The sequence below is a fragment of the Taurulus bubalis genome (assembly GCF_910589615.1).
Source record: "Taurulus bubalis genome assembly, chromosome: 4".
Classification (NCBI taxonomy): domain Eukaryota; kingdom Metazoa; phylum Chordata; class Actinopteri; order Perciformes; family Cottidae; genus Taurulus; species Taurulus bubalis.
In genome coordinates, this window is record NC_136592.1 from 29,089,708 (window position 1) to 29,105,736 (window position 16,029).

Consider the following 16,029-nt stretch of genomic DNA (forward strand, 5'->3'; position numbering starts at 1 on the left):
TTAAGTTTCCCAGAGAAATAGTCCGCTTCTGTTAGAGGATCAACCACATAGACTCACAGTATAAAGTTGCGAAAGTCTTCCTTAAAGTTTTGTGACGCGCCTTCCCTCGGGCGCGCTGCGTTAAGGCACCGCAGCTCACTTCAGAAGCAAAAATACCACGAGACTGAAGTGTGCGGATGCGCTTTGAGTGTCTCGAGGTTCAGCGTAGGCAGGTAGACGCACGTCTGGAGCGTCTCTTCTGAGTAACAAATCCAAAGATCGAGGCTGCTGACGTCCAGGGAGGCTTGCTGCTGCTGACAGCGACGCACGAGAACGCAATCTGACTCTCAAATTGTCATACAGGCATATAGAAATTAGCGGTGCACCCCTCCCATTGACTGACACGGGCAGCGACCAGTCACAAGGAGCGAAAAGGAGGGAGGATTTGAACTGATGTGTCCCCGCTCGGCAACTCGCCTCTGCGTTGCGCAATGATGCAACTCCGAGTGCAATTCGCTTTTTACGCGTCATATTCTGTAAATCAGCAATTTTGCGTAAAAGAGCTTTTTTTTGGGTTTGAAAATATTTTTGAAATACTTTTGGAAAAAAACGCACACATAATAAAACAGTGTTTTCGCCTAAGAAAAACATGACTAACTCAATATTCAGTCCTTGCTTTATGTCACACTGTTACATTATGAACCTACACACCAATAAAGCGGGTTAGACTATAATTCACCTCATTAAAGTAGCCCATATGGCTACTTTAATGGTAATACAATTAGAATACAATACAGTCCAGACACTCCCTCCCTCATTAAGATGATATCTTTTGTGCCACAGAGTGCATTTACAGCATTACAGCAGGGCGCTTGTCACCAACCCCCTAATTGTTCGCTACCTCTGTTCAACAATACAGCCATAAACTCTGTCAAAGCCTCACGATCAAACATTATCATGGCTGTATGTCATTCCACAGCCTTACCTTTTGTGTGTGGATGAGTGCGTGCTATAGTTGTGTTTGCAGGTGTCCGACTGTGTATGTAGGTGGCTTTTTTCAAAAGTCAAAAGGTCATCTCATGTTTGTTGAAGCAGTGTTTGTGTGCTTACATTGACAGATGGATGGTGTATGTGTGTGTGTGGACAGTGGGCACAGCTGGAGGCTGATTGTGTCAGTACCACACACACTGAAGACCTAGAGAAAGCAAAACAAAAAAACACGGTTTGTCCCCCTTTTTTGCTGCACAAGTGAGCAAAAGCAAAGCCGACAGTTTTTTTCCCACGGTGACAGATCATGTATAGTCTTCAGAAGCAGTCGAGTGTGATGGTAACACTTGGGTCGGCTTTACAAAAAGCTGGCTGCCAGCTCTGAGCAACTAATAAGAATTACTGGAAAGTAAATTACACAATAATAGATATCATGTATCAAAGTGAGCATGGTCCAATATGGGAGATTTAAAATTTTTTTATATCTAAACCAATCAGATGTCATCCGGGGTGATTTCCCCCACAACACACAACAGCACCTCCTTCATTTGCAACATCTGCCTGGATCCACCGGCTCCAACACAAACACAACATCCAGGAAACAAGCCCTGCAGCACGCATAATCAGCCCTTGCAACACAACTCGGCTCTTGTCCTCCAGCTCTCCCTCCCGCCCTCCGCCCTCCCTCACTCCATCCCCTCCTCAGAGCTCTTGTCAAATGGGCCGACGCGCTGACCGCTGGCCGGGACACTCACTGTTGGTTGACAACAGATCAGACCAAGACCTTGAAGAGCCTCGGTTTCCATTCACTTGCAGAGATTGTGGTCCAGTGGCACTATTTGCCTGGGCAATGGGCTTTCAAACAGGGGCCAGCTGGCTACCCTCAGAGGCCCCGATATCCTGCTATCATGGACCAGAAGCTTGTTTTTGCCAATTGAAAGGTCACCACAGCATCTTGTGATGCTCTTTCTCTCTATCTATCTATAGGAGTAACTTGATGTGCAAACACTGGAGGAATAAGGGGTTATTTTTCTCAGCAGGGGAAGCAATCAACAATACAATAACAATACAATACTAATTCTAAGCATATGCCCTGAGTCAAATGTTGCATGAATTTGGCATTTGGAAAACTACAATAAAGTAGTTTATGTGTGCAAATGATGCTTGGAGTCACAGATCTCTGAGAGGGGCAGCAGTTGTTTACCTTCTACATTGTAGTCTGTGGTGTGATGATTGTGATTCAGGCTTGTGGAACCAGGTCCAGGTGGACATAATCCTCCCTGGCTCCATAAAACGTAGGTGTCACGGTGTGTGAGATCTGTTCCAGAGATTGGATGACCTCTCTCTGTCGTCTACCCCTGTTGCTTCTAGTCTATCCACTCCACAGGCAGCTCATTTACACCGGCCTGCTGTGGTGAGGAGGTGTTTCTGGGATGTAGATGGGTGTGAATGATGGTTTGGAGGTGAGCTCACCGGCAGCAGCGATACAAGGCTGAGGGTGGCACGGGGCCGAATGTGGAGTGTGATATGGAGTGTTGAGTGCATGTCGAGAGGACGGCGTGCCGCCCACCTGATTACAAGTCCCCAGGATGTGCGCTGGGATTTTTCCCTGAGGATCAGTGTACAGTGCTGGTTATCGCCCTTGCTTAGCTTATCTGTGAGCACATGGTGCTGGACTGAACCCTACTTTGCAGATCCAGGCCAGGGGGTGGTGGTGGGGCTGAGGAATGAGCGTGAGGGGGTATGATGGCAATGCATACTGACAATTGAAAGAGTTTCAAAGCCATGCAGACATCTACTAAACTGGGAAAGACGGAGAGCAGATGATCGTCATGTTTCTTATACAAGCAGCCGCAAACATGAGGTACACCAGAAAACGGTGTGAACAAACCTAAAATTCTGCAAAAACGGTTTGCAAGACGATGATTTTCGTAAGAAACAGACGGTTGTATTGAGGTAATAATCGACAGAGATGATTACTTCTCTTTCCAATATTGCCATCCAGGGGGACTCACTCTCACTTCTTTTATTTCAAACAGAAAAAGTATCTAATCCTGCAGGAGATCAGAGCTGATTTCCAGGTCTAGTTTACAAAAACACTGAACATTATATATTTTTTTAATCAATGCTGTCCTCCCCTCTTTTCCTCTGTCCTTGACTCCTTCTCTTTTGCCTCTCTGCTCCCTCTCTCTTTCCTATGAGGTCGGGTCCAGTTGCAGTTTTCCGTTCAGGGAGTATAATAATGTGTTTTGACATCGTCAGGTCTCCTGCTGTCTTTTTCTCTCTGCCTCGCAGAGTCATCACAGCAGCGGTGATACAAACCCACCCCCATCTTGTTCGGCCTCTAAGCAGCTCTGCTTGAATGCTGAAGGGTTCAGTGGGTTCAACCAGCCCTGAGGGGTAGGTACTCCACTTTGTCTTTGTAGTCTATGAATTGGCTGTTTTCTGTGAGGTAATGGGGAGAGGACATAAATCTAAGCAGATGCCCGGTCATCTCGGGAGCAGTTCATCCTAATGCCTGATTTATACTGATGTTTTGTACAGGCGTATATAATAGTGGGGCAGATTGCTTGTGGCATGTAACTTCTTTTTGATTTGGACCCGCGGGTTTCAAATCCTTCAACAGGCGGTCTTTGATTTATTTCATAGGTGTGATTCAATTGTTCCAGATAAGTTCGACCTAACACAACTCTATGTTGTCCCATCAGAGTTCTGCGGCGTCAGCGGTGCCTGCGCGTCGTCACATTATTCAGGAGGTGCGCCATGAGGCCTCTGCAGCTCTCTGTGGAAGCTCTGCTCAAGCTTTTCTTCAGTATAAATTAGGCATAGATATTGACGTGTACATGACTGCATTGTGAGGTATTATGAATGTGTGTTGTTGGAGGTGTCTTCGGCTGATGCAAATACTTGTTTGACCAACTCTTCTAACAGCTATTCAATTGATTGCCATGCGATTCAGAGGTACCATGAATATCTACTGACGCATTCTGAAATATCTCATCATGCAATAACATAAACAATAAACATCTGCAGGATGAAGTGTAACAACGTTGGTATTAACTTTTTATAAAGCCACATCATTTTGATAGTGCTTTGGTTTGTTGCTGAACATCGACATGTTAGCATTGTGGCAGCATGCTGATGATAGCATTTAGCTCAAAGCGCCGCTGGGCCTCAGTAAAGCCTCAGAGAATTGCTAGCGGGGCTGTAGTCGTGTTCTGTGCAGACTTAGGAGCTCATATCAGATAAAGGGACATAAAGTCCAAGCCAGTCTAATATAACAACTATAAACAACTTACTTCTCCTACCAACGACATCAACACTTTCTAAAAGCACTGTAATGACACATAAGGTTTCTGGGTTCGATTGGCATCAAGAGTCCTCATGACTCAGGCCCAGTCATTCCTTGCCGTCATGGCTCAAATCCTCTGGCTGCGGTCTATGCCCAACTCTGGGCTTCTCACTCTCCCTCCATCCCTCTCTGCCGTGAGATCCTGTGACCTTGCGGAGCAAACGGCCACCAGCTTGTTTGACAATTATAAGTGGCATACTTGCTCACCCCTGTCGTGCTCCGGCGGAACGTTAAGTGGATCTCTCAGAAGTTTTAATCTGAAAATCTATGTGAAGATGATGAATTCCTCAGAGGATTGGAACCTAAAGGGAACCCTTGTGTCCCATTCCCACAACACCTGCCTGGTGTAATCTTCCCTTTCATACGTGGGATCATTGAGACCATAGACCTTGTGAGCCTCGGAAGGTCTGCGGTTACAGTAGATGAAAAAGGGCGAGGCTGTGACCCAGATTTTCTACCTGGTCATAAACTACTTTGAGTGGGTGTTGCTGGAAACATTTGTCATGTCGATGAACTGGAACTGCCATGTGATTATGTGTGAGTGTGTTTGGTTCTCATATATATTCCAATAGAACTGAAGTGCACTTTTCCCTGGTGAAATGTTCATATTTACAAGCAGCGTACTCGGTAGTTCAATGTGGAGCAAGACGGGATTTTGTACTTTAGAATTTTTTTCGGGCATTATAACACAATTGTAACACAATTTAGAGATCCAGAATGAAGGGAGCCAATCGTGTTTTCATCCATAATTATATTTGCTTATTCACAATTCAAGCACAATTAGTAGTGATCTGGAGGGTTTTTCGAGGCACAAATGTTAATTTTTACTCTGTTTCGGTCTCCACCAACTCCCAAGTGAATTATTTGGCACTTTAGCTGCTAAGTGCTCCACTATATTCATGAGCTATAGTTGCTGACGGCAGGTACACAGCAAGTTTATCAGAGATTTTTTTTCTATTTGAAAATAGCTGACTGCTACATCTGAAAACAACTCGGACTGAAGCAGAAAAGTCAATGTGTGGGTCAGAAAAGCCCAAACAATAAGCTGAAAGATGCTTAAACTGCAGAGTCAGGTGATAATTATCTGTGGGCATGTCACTACAAGCAACTCCTTCCACATTACATTCCATCTTTTGACCCATTTTACTATATTTAGTTCATTTTTGTCTTTGCTTCTATTCTGATCGGTTATATATACTATATATCAAACTAGTCAATTGGTAGCATAAGTTAATCTCATCCTTATGGTCTTGTGGATTGTTTTCCTGTTTCTTTTCCCAGATGTCTGACTCTTCTTCTCTTTTTTTTAACCCAGTAAGAAGTCAGAGCAACTGAATTATAGACCCTCCTATCTTGACTGGAAGAAAAAATAAGTATTCTGATTACCCTTTAATTAACTCATCAAATATGGACTCATTATTTCATTTTCATTCAGTGAAAATGAATCAAGCTGGTGAGGCTTCCTGTGAATTATGAAAATATAATTAACTCCATCTGCTTCCCCTTCATCGTCTTGATTAAAAACATCTCAAATCCTGAGCTCACGCTGCACGTCCAAACAAACACCTGTAACTTCACAGAGATGGTTCTAGCGGGTTCTGTGCGCTCTGAGGGGAGGCTCCTCAGGTAAAGGTGCCAGATTTACAGGCAAATCTCCAGCTGGCAGAGGAATGTCGCAACCTGTGTTTCAGCTGTAAATTCTGACATAATTACAGTGCCACTAACTCAAACACTGAGGTTAAACAACCACCTTGTGAGGGGAAAATGATCACTGCTTAATGTTATGTCTGGGACACAGCTATACTCCTGTCTTTGTTGGGGGAAGGAGAGACGGCTGGAGCAAGAATGTAAGAAATGTGCTAGTTCTCTGACCTTTATGAAGGTGAAGCAACGAGTTGACATCATTGCCATAGCCGGCATGTGCATGCTTGCCCTCACATGGGCCAAAGGAAAGTAGATACAGGTCAAATGAGGGGGAGAGTGTAAGTTATGTATGTTACATGAATACTTCTGTGAATCCATACACTTTTTGTGTATTGACAATTCGAGTGACTTCATTGCGAGGATGAGAGTGAAAGTAAAGGCCATTTTCGTATTGCAAAATGTTGGGAAATATGTTTATTTGCTTTCTTGGCAAGAAAGATGAGAAGATTGATACTCTTAACATGTTAAGAGGACGTTATTGGCAATCCTTCTCATCTACGTATTGTAAAGCAAATACGCATATTTCCCCAAATGTCAAACTATTCCTTCCATTGCAGGGTTTGAGCCTGACTAAGTACTTTCGCTGAATGGGCTGAGGGGTGTGAGTTTGAGTCCCAGAGAGAAAAAGAAAACTGTTGTTGAATTTCTTTTCTTTATGTAGTGCTGCCACTGTGTGGTGGAATTGAGGCAGTGTTAGAGATGCACTTTGTCCCATCGTGTCCAGTTCAGTTTATCACACAAAACATAGACTTGATGATAATTCTGTATGCCTGCCAGTCAACGCATGTGTGAGAGGAAACATCTAAAGGAAGGAAGCCTGTATTCCTCCCGGGCCCAGGTTTTTACTGGCATAGTCACACTCTCTTCCTGTTTTTCTCTCACCACTAACCACCAACAAACAATACTCGGAAGGGGTCTGCTCTTTGTCTAGACGTGATCTGTCAGCTGCGTCTGATTCGATTCAGTGTGCAGCTCGACAACATCTACAGCGGCTGACCTGTCTGGCTGAGGTCAACTGTGCAGTCAAATAAATCAAACAGACTTCTTCTCTCAGTCCCACAGAGTTAGGCAGGTCTGCTACACTCTTCAATCTCTATATTAATGGACTGACAGTAAGGTGACAGTGTTCTACACTTTAAACAAGTGAGCATCCCTCGTTTCACTATGAACACATAGAGAGGAGACTTAGTTTGCAGTGGCACCATCCTCTTTTAAAAACACTGAGGAGCATAAGGACATCAAATTGACACAAACATGATCAAAGTTAGGATTGCTGAAGTGGCATGTTCTGCCTGTGCCATCAGAAATTAAGAATGCTTGTAAAGTTATTGATGGACATATTTTAAAACTTGGATGAAGTCCTTTGATTTCCCAACATTCTCCAACCTGTTGAGGATTGTTAGCTTTATTTATGTGAAAAGCAATCACTGTATGGCTTTAGGTAAGAGGTAAAAATGACAAGGGAGCAAACGTTTGAAAAGGTCAAACGTGTCTAGAATCTTGCAGTTGCATGTTTTTATCAATAGAGGGCAGAATTAACAAACTATCCAAACATGCAGGCAGAGTTTCTTTAAGGTCAGCGTCAACGGCAAAGAATAAGTACGACTTTGAGAATCATTAAGAATAGCATAGATGTTTATAACTTCATCACTACTGTACTGACCTCCCGGAGCAACAATAGTTTTCTACTGATGAACCTCGTTATTCAGGAAATCATTATTAAATCATTATTAAATACTGAATACATCTATCTTAACTATCATCAGTACATTACATTCAGGAACAGTTGATGTGTCTTTTGAGCACAAGAAGACAAGACTGCTTTTGGCAATTTAGTGTACCTTAACCATTGTTCCCATATTATTCTGTGCACCTCAGAACAGAACAGAAGAGGCGCTGAGCTAGACAGCTAATACTGTAGCATTGCTGTATGTTATTCATTCAGAACAATGACTAACTTCATGGAGAGTGTTGCTCAATAGATATCAGCAACACCTTGCTCTCTCTGAACCTTCAAGACTCTGTGACTAATTTCTTAACTGACATTTGACATGACTGGTCCACCATGCAGTCTGTCTCTGTGTGTGTGCGTGTGTGTGTGTGTGTGAGAGAGAGAGAGAGAGAGAGAGAGAGGGGGGAAATGAAAAAGAAAGAGAGGGAGCGCCAGTGTCAAAGTAGGTATAGGGGCAGACTTTCTGGAGCCGACTCCCACATGCCCTCTGATTACCTGTCACTGGTCAGACCAACCTCGTCTCTCTGAGCAGATGATGTGATAAGAGTGGCAGAGAGAGAGAGAGAGAGAGAGAGAGAGAGAGAGAGAGATGGTTGTAAAAACAAGACAAAGAGCAAAAAAGATGAGAGTTGGAATAGGAAAAAGGGTGCAAAACTCAGAGTAAGGGGAGGAGGGTGAAAGAAAGAGTCAGAAGAGACAAAGGAGAGGGAGATCAGCAAAAGAGAGAGAGAGAGAGAGAGAGAGAGAGAGAGAGAGAGAGAGAGAGAGAGAGAGAGTCTTGCCCCGAGGTGTCGTTTCTCTGTCTGCACTCGGTGCAGGGAGGCCAACAACAGTGTCATACACAGCTGAAGACATTCAGCCAAGAATCACATCTGGATTTCTCATAATGAAATGCAGTAGGCTGCAAAGTTTCCCTGTGCTAAGAAACAGTGGAGAAGGCGGTCCTGATGAATGTCTGTTTGGTGCTTTTTTTAATACATTTTTTTACTTTGCAATACAGCTTTTTCAATGCACATGTACGCACAATCGAAGGAGCACCTTTTTACATGTCCACATCGTCACCGTCCGCAGACACTGACAGACGGGTGAACAGCCATCTATCTGTCAGCAAGTGAAAGCAGTGTGTCTAATCCTGCCACTGACTGCGCCATTGCCAGCCCCAGGAGTAAGGAATCTATCATTCCACGGTCTTACTACGTATTTACTGCTTCCAAAATACACCCGATACACCGTAGCGCGCACACACACATCAAGGCACAAGCTCACCCACCGCCAAGCTTTCCAATCCTCTGCATGTGCAACATATCCTCCACCGGTTTCCCCTCCTCTTTTCAACATCCTTGCACAATACAGAAGAGTATAGCGCTCGGGTTACACGTTCAGGTTGGACCTCTCCATTGCTCCCCAGGGCTGTTGGAGAGGAGAGGAGATGATGGAAGGAAGGACCCACAATAACAGTCTGTTTCCTCGCATGTTGGGGCCTGCAGCCTAACCTACTGCACCTGTTGTTCAGGCTCACACAAGCTGGAGAGCGATATGTTGGGGGGAGGGGGAGGGGGGCAGGGGGTGGTGATCTAGTGTGGCACCTGTATCGTGGTCCAGAGCCAGCTGGGTGGAGGCCAGGCCTGGACGCAACTCAGTGCACTTTGTCAGTATCCCCTCACTCACTGTGTGCACTTGACGACCCCTGTCGCCTCCTGCTAACCCTGTGTGTGTGTGTGTGTGTGTGTGTGTGTGTGTGTGTGTGTGTGTGTGTGTGCCCCCTCTCCACCCCCACCTGCCCAGTCTCACTAGGTAATTGGGTAAGTGTGTAATAAGGTTGGTCACGGGTATCTGCGACCAGGCTGGGGTAAATGTGACCCAGGCAGCACCACCGTGTGTGGAATAACTGAAGATCTGTTTATGATTTGGGGACTGCTGTGGGGGACGGAGGGCGTGAGTGGAGCTGCGGTAGCGATCGCATTTAATTTTGGTTCAAGCTGCAGGATTGTAATATGAATCATTCACATCTCCCATTTTATTGGTTTCTGTGTAATCACGCGTTGTTGAAGTGTGTTTTATTTAACAGCCCCAGCCGTATTTTACGTGTTATAGCTTGTATGTCATTGTTTTAAAAAGCTAAAAATGAGAGACTTTATGGGACACACGGTTTGGTGGCTGTAATATCTACCCCTCCCCGTCCCTCACAACCCAGCACAATTGTCTGACAGCAGCATTGTAGAGCCCCCTTGGCCAGTAATGTGATCTTTTCAAGGTTCCTTCAAGAACAGCCTGTCTTGCCAATATTCCTCAGGGGACTGCCGCCTTTTATATCTGAGCTGTCTTTTCCTCACCGGAGGAGTGGCTCACTGCAGCCGTCACTTCAGACAAGAGGATGAGCAATCTCCTTTTGGCTGCATTGCATTTTGTGGTCTTTATGACAAGTCGTCCTAGTTCTCTCCCGGGGGGAACGCTCTGTATCTGTCACATCTCTCATTACAACAGGTTGGATTTAGTGAAACAGCTCTCCGTCTTACCCTGTCTCTCTAACTCTGATCGGCACATTAGTGAGGTTGAGCGACCACATCATCAAGAGCAGTAAGCGTAGCGTGGAGCTTATTATTCCTCATTGCCTTCGCCAGGAACAGGAAATTAACTAAGCGAGGCTAGGGGCTGTTCCAGGGCAGGCTTCCTCCAGGGGTTTCGCACGAGAGTGATTACGCAACTTTTTATACCAACTAACCAAAACACAATTACCCAATTCCCTTAACTACAAATTACATGTGTATAATAGGTTGCAGTTGGTTTTGATATGTTGAGGTAAGTTTGTGGGCTACATTTGAAGGAGTGTCCATTTTAGTTGCTGATCTGGTCAGATTTGATCAGTTTTGTATATATTTTAGAGAATATGTACCACTGTTACCTGGGATTTCACCTGTCAGACCCTGAGATGATTGACGGCAACGAACAGAAAGTAGGTGAAGTGTCGGTTAAAAAAACTCCTGCACAAGCAGCCAAGGCTCTTCATGTAAACATGTCTTCGTGCTGTTTCCTCAGTCTGACACGGCTGTCACAGGGCATTACTGCTCACTACAAACTCCCCTCACTTTTCTATTTCTCCGTTTCCTCCTTTCTGTGCTCCCTCACCAGCGCCACGGTAACCTCCCGTGGCCTTCAAGCCCCTCCATCCAGCATGTCGCTTTCTATTAAATGCCACCTCCTTTACTCCATAGTATACGACTCTACTACCTCTCGGTGTCCCTTTCAACTATTTTTCCATCCAATCCCCTTCACCCTTCTCCCTCCTCTGTTTGACCAAGTCTGAAGTCGTTGTCAGACAAGGCGGTCTCTGTTTGAGCACTGCACTTGTGTGAATAAGTGCATCTGTGTGCACGACTATGTGTGTGCTTGCAACTGTTGATAACTACGTGCGTGATCATGCTCTGTGTGTGTGTGTGTGTGTGTGTGTGTGTGTGTGTGTGTGTGTGTGTGTGTTTAAGCATGCCTGGGCTAAGCCTTGGGGGCAGTCCTCCTTTGTCCTCCCAACCATCTCCCAGAGATGGATGTGTCTCCAGGGAATTGCCTCAGAAGAAAAGCACCTCCAGCTCGCTCATATTAAATTCTGCTGAGCAAATACAATTTACCAGCGTGTGTTTTTCCTCCTCTCTCTCTCTCTTTCTTTTTCAAAGGAGCTAATTTAATGTGTGCGTATTCTAATGGAGGAGAGAGAAAGGGAAGAACACTATTTCTAGAAAGTGAATAATTGTATTCAAAAGAATCTTCACAAATATTTTTTTAAACGACAGTTTTTATGTTATTCCTGCTTCTCTCTCTCTCTCACACACATTTTGGATCGGATATCTTTAGAAAGCGCTTCAGTTCCGTTAGTTGACACATTTGGATGTCACGTTACTCCGCTGTTGGCCTTTTCTGTCACATACAAATGTGTGCTGGCCCTCGTTTGCCCATCCTCACAGGAGAACAACAGACATGGGGAGAAAGTGTGGAGTCCCTCCCTCCCTCTCCTCTCCTCTTTCCCAATGCAGCCACTTGCCTCTCCTCATTTCTTCCCCTCCCTCCACTCCTCCCCCAGGCTTAAGTCTCAGCACCTGTGGGCCCCTCCTCCCTCCCCTCCTAAACTTTTTCACTCCCCCTCCCTTTGGCAGGAGGCCCTATGCACTCACACAATCTCGGCTCTTTGCGTGAGAGGGAGTGCCTAGTGCTTCGCTGGTTTGTGTATGTGAGTGAACTACACATGCATTTGTGTATGAAATTGAGGGAGCGTATTTAATTACACACATCTCTGTGTGTGCAGCTAAGAGGTCGGAACAAAGAGTCAAACTTTTAGCTGAACAACCGATAAGTCTGTAAACTTGGGGTGATTCAACTCTTGCACCACTAACCTCTCCAACCCATTACTCCTCCGCTCCTCCCTGCTTCTCCTCTTCACTTGCTACTGCCCTGCTGCAGCTCCTTATTTGTCGTCGCACAGCCTGTCTGTGCAAGTCGTTCTGGTGTGATTTTACTAGTAAAGGGAGATTTAAATGGCCTTGCACCTGCTCTCTAATAAATGGCACTATAAAACAGCTGGCGGTGCACAACTTTATTTCCACATACCCATGACCACAGATTGCCAAGCCGCCCTCCTCCCCCCCGCCCCTTTGCATCTCTGCACCGCAAGCCTTAATTCTTTGTCACTTCACTCCCTGTTTGAAACAAACTGCCATCTCTCCTTCCTGGCACCCGCGGCTGCATGGCACTGCCCCAAACACATGGTTTTAATAGCCCCTTTCCTCGTGCACTCTTTTTTTGATTCATTTGTTCTGTATTTCTGTTTCAGCGCATGTGCACATTCACACGCAGTAACCTCATATCAAGACATTTCTTAACAGAAACATAACTTTAAGACCGTCTTGTCACGGAGGTGATGGATTCCCACTCTGCATGCATTCGCTCCTTGCAGCATGTGGCATTGATTGCACTATTCTGATCCCATCGTCAGCCAAGCAGTCCCTGAAGGTTAGCTAGTAATGTATCACTCATGGCCCAGGGCTCATCTACTGTTTCCACTGCACATCTTCCCCTTGGCCATAGGACTCGTGTATGGTTTTCATTAGCAGAAATACTGCCATGGAGCAATCATTCGCTTCGGTTTCCTCAGCATTGACCAGTATATCGACTAACTGCATCTGTTTCCCTGCAGGATCTGATGTTGCATACAGTGCAGCAGAGTTACAGCAGATAAACTTATGGATCCAGAGAAGCAATCCAAAGTTCAGAGGACTCAGGAACTGAATTATTCCTAAAATACTATCAGTTCGCTCTTTTGTACAGTTTTATCTCCATTCTTTTTGCACTAATTTACTAGGTTTATGATTATGCACTTTGATAAAGTGCAGATAGATAAGATAAAATAATTGCCTTCTTTCTTAAAGATGTAGTGTTGCATCAGGCAGCATAACGCGTTGATGAGACAAAGCTGACGAGCGAAAGTGTTTAGCTAGATGGTATGTTTGTGTGATCAGTGCTTCAGATGCGAGATGAGATCTTCCAACAAGCAACCATGACCACGAGTAGCAGATAATCCCCATCATGTAACCATGGAGCAATTTGGGTGAAACATGAATGAATGAAGACCAGTAATTAAAGTAGCGGATTGGCTCCATCAAAAGAAGCCAGGATGAGATGGCTGCTCTTGAGTCATGCTGGCTGCTTTAATCTAACTCTCTAATTAGGCACCAGAGGAGAAAACGAAGAAAGAAAGAAGAAAGAAAAAGCTTTGTTTTTCCGAAATGACTAAACATGAAGATCCATCTTCATCTGGCTGCAATAACTGCTCGTTGTAGATTGTGTCTGACACGAACAACAATTACACAGTGTGTTTGCTTCTCTGGCTGAAGAAAGTTTTCACACAAAGACTCAACAGGCGCTGCCAAATACAAAGTCAGTTGGCCGGTTTCCAATGAGAAACTCTGTGAGACACACACACACACACACACACACACACACACACACACACGCACATACACAGCAAATAGCATTCACTTCCCTCCTATAATGTATCACCTGGATGCTGGACAGTGGCCAGCAAAAGCCCCCCGCTGGGACAAAGGATTAAGCTTTTTAAATACCCCCTATGGCCAAAAGCTTCCTAATGGGACAATGATTACTGACTGGTACAATAGGCCCTCAACTGTATGCATGCGTGTGTTGGTGTGCATATGAGTGAATACTCTCCATGTGTCCATGTGTGTGTGTGCATCCATGTTAATCAACCCACAACTAAAATCCTCTTTTTGATTCTTCATATATTTCCTATTCCAGGCGTCAGCCACCTCCACTAGAATGGTCAAGCAAATAAAATAACACCAGACACAACTAAATGTACTTCATTTTGAGCTACATTTTGATAACACATGAATGCCATGTTTGGAAGGAATATTTCAATCCAATGATGGATGAAGTGTCTTTAACGTGGACATTTAGCCGATTGCATACATCGCTGCTTGTTTTTGAGTTTGAATGATGGTGTGTGATCTGCGCTCTACTGAGTGCACCTTTCTTGTTTTTATTATCAATATTGAGTGTTCATTCTAGCATGATACATTTTGACCACTAGGGGGCAGAGAAACAAGCTAAGAAATGCACGACCAGGATGGAAGTGTGCAAAGAATAGTCAATTCCTACATAAATGTGTAAATTGTACCATCTTGTACCAAATTGTACCATCTTGTACTTTATTAAGTTGCTTTGGCTAACATGTTAGTAAACAATTGCACGGAGCCAAATTAGCTTTGATTTGGAGTCTCGTATTTGGTCTCCACCTACTCCAAAGAAAAAAATCTGGGACTTTATAGCTAGCTGAATTAAGACTTTATTCACAAGCTAGTTGGCTTACTTTGTTATTGCTGGGCAGGTAAATAGTAGCTTACTGTAAATCAACCGTAGCACGAACAGTTATTAGCTGTACAATTGTAAGCCTTTATGTGTTGAAACACTAAACGTTGCAAAACTTTGACCTCTGTCACATGATGACAGGATGACTCTTCTTGGTGGGACCTGGAGAAAATCTTGTTATTATTCTTTGCCAGACGTTCTAATCTCTGTCAGTGAGTTGTGTGTGTGTGTGTGTGTGTGTGTGTGTGTGTGTGTGTGTGCAGCTGAGGTCTGGTGCCAGCTGTGAACAGTCCCTCATTAGCACTATTTTCATGTGACCAAGCTGCACCGCAAGGGACACACACTTTCAAACAGTTGCATACAAAATCACACGTGCACACACACACACACACACACACACACACACACACACCACATGACCAGATGAAGAGGAACCATTGTTCGGCATCACAGGACCTCTTAACACAGACAACACACAATTCTCCTTTTGCATTGCCATTCGTGTGACCACCAGAGTCGCCCTTGTTTTAATATGCTGTGAGTTACATGCTTCCACATGCTTCCACTGACTATAAACACACAATCCCTCTGTGTTCATGTCTGTCACTATTGCTTCTGTGTTCATGTGTGCTTCTAGCATAACAGAAATCAGTGTTGTGTCACAGAAATGCATAGAGATCTGAAGCACACAGACGATCCCCCTTTGGCCTGCCCTTGGCCCAGCTCTCCAGTTTGCCCAGTGTGATGAGGGCTCATAGAGCTGTCAGACTGTGGCAGGCCATTAGCCCGCTGAGCTAAAGTGGGTGAGGTCAAACCCTGACCTCCAAGTCTGAGGTCTGAAGGGGGGCCCAGGGATCAGAGGTCAACAGGTCACAAGGGTGGAGGCGTTTGACCAGCTCTAACTTCTTTTCCCCTTCATGTGGAGACCAGCCACAAGACAAACATGTTAAACTATGATTTATGAGCTAATGGGCTTTTCCCCCTTTTTTTTTTTTTTTACACACATTATGTGACTTTTGTTCTTGGACAGCTTTTTATCTGGCTGGACATTTACGACTTTCACCTTTCTCATTTACTGCATGTAAATCTTTAACTGCGCCAAACTACAGCAAGGATAATTTAGCATTGTGTTCATGAGGATCCTTCATCTTGGGGCTGCTGGTATGAGCCTGATATACTATTTACCAGCCAGACAGTGTGAAAACCAGTGCATTATGTCACAGCATGTCTTCCAACACTCACGTGCAATTTCTCATTAGCAATTTCCAGGCATTGTAAATCTGCTGTTTTATTACGGCCATTTGCAGTAAATAGCAATGTGCTAATGAAAAACATTATAGGAACTCAAGGCCATGTCACAGTTTATAGCAACACCTCTGTGCAAAAGTCAGACCTGCGT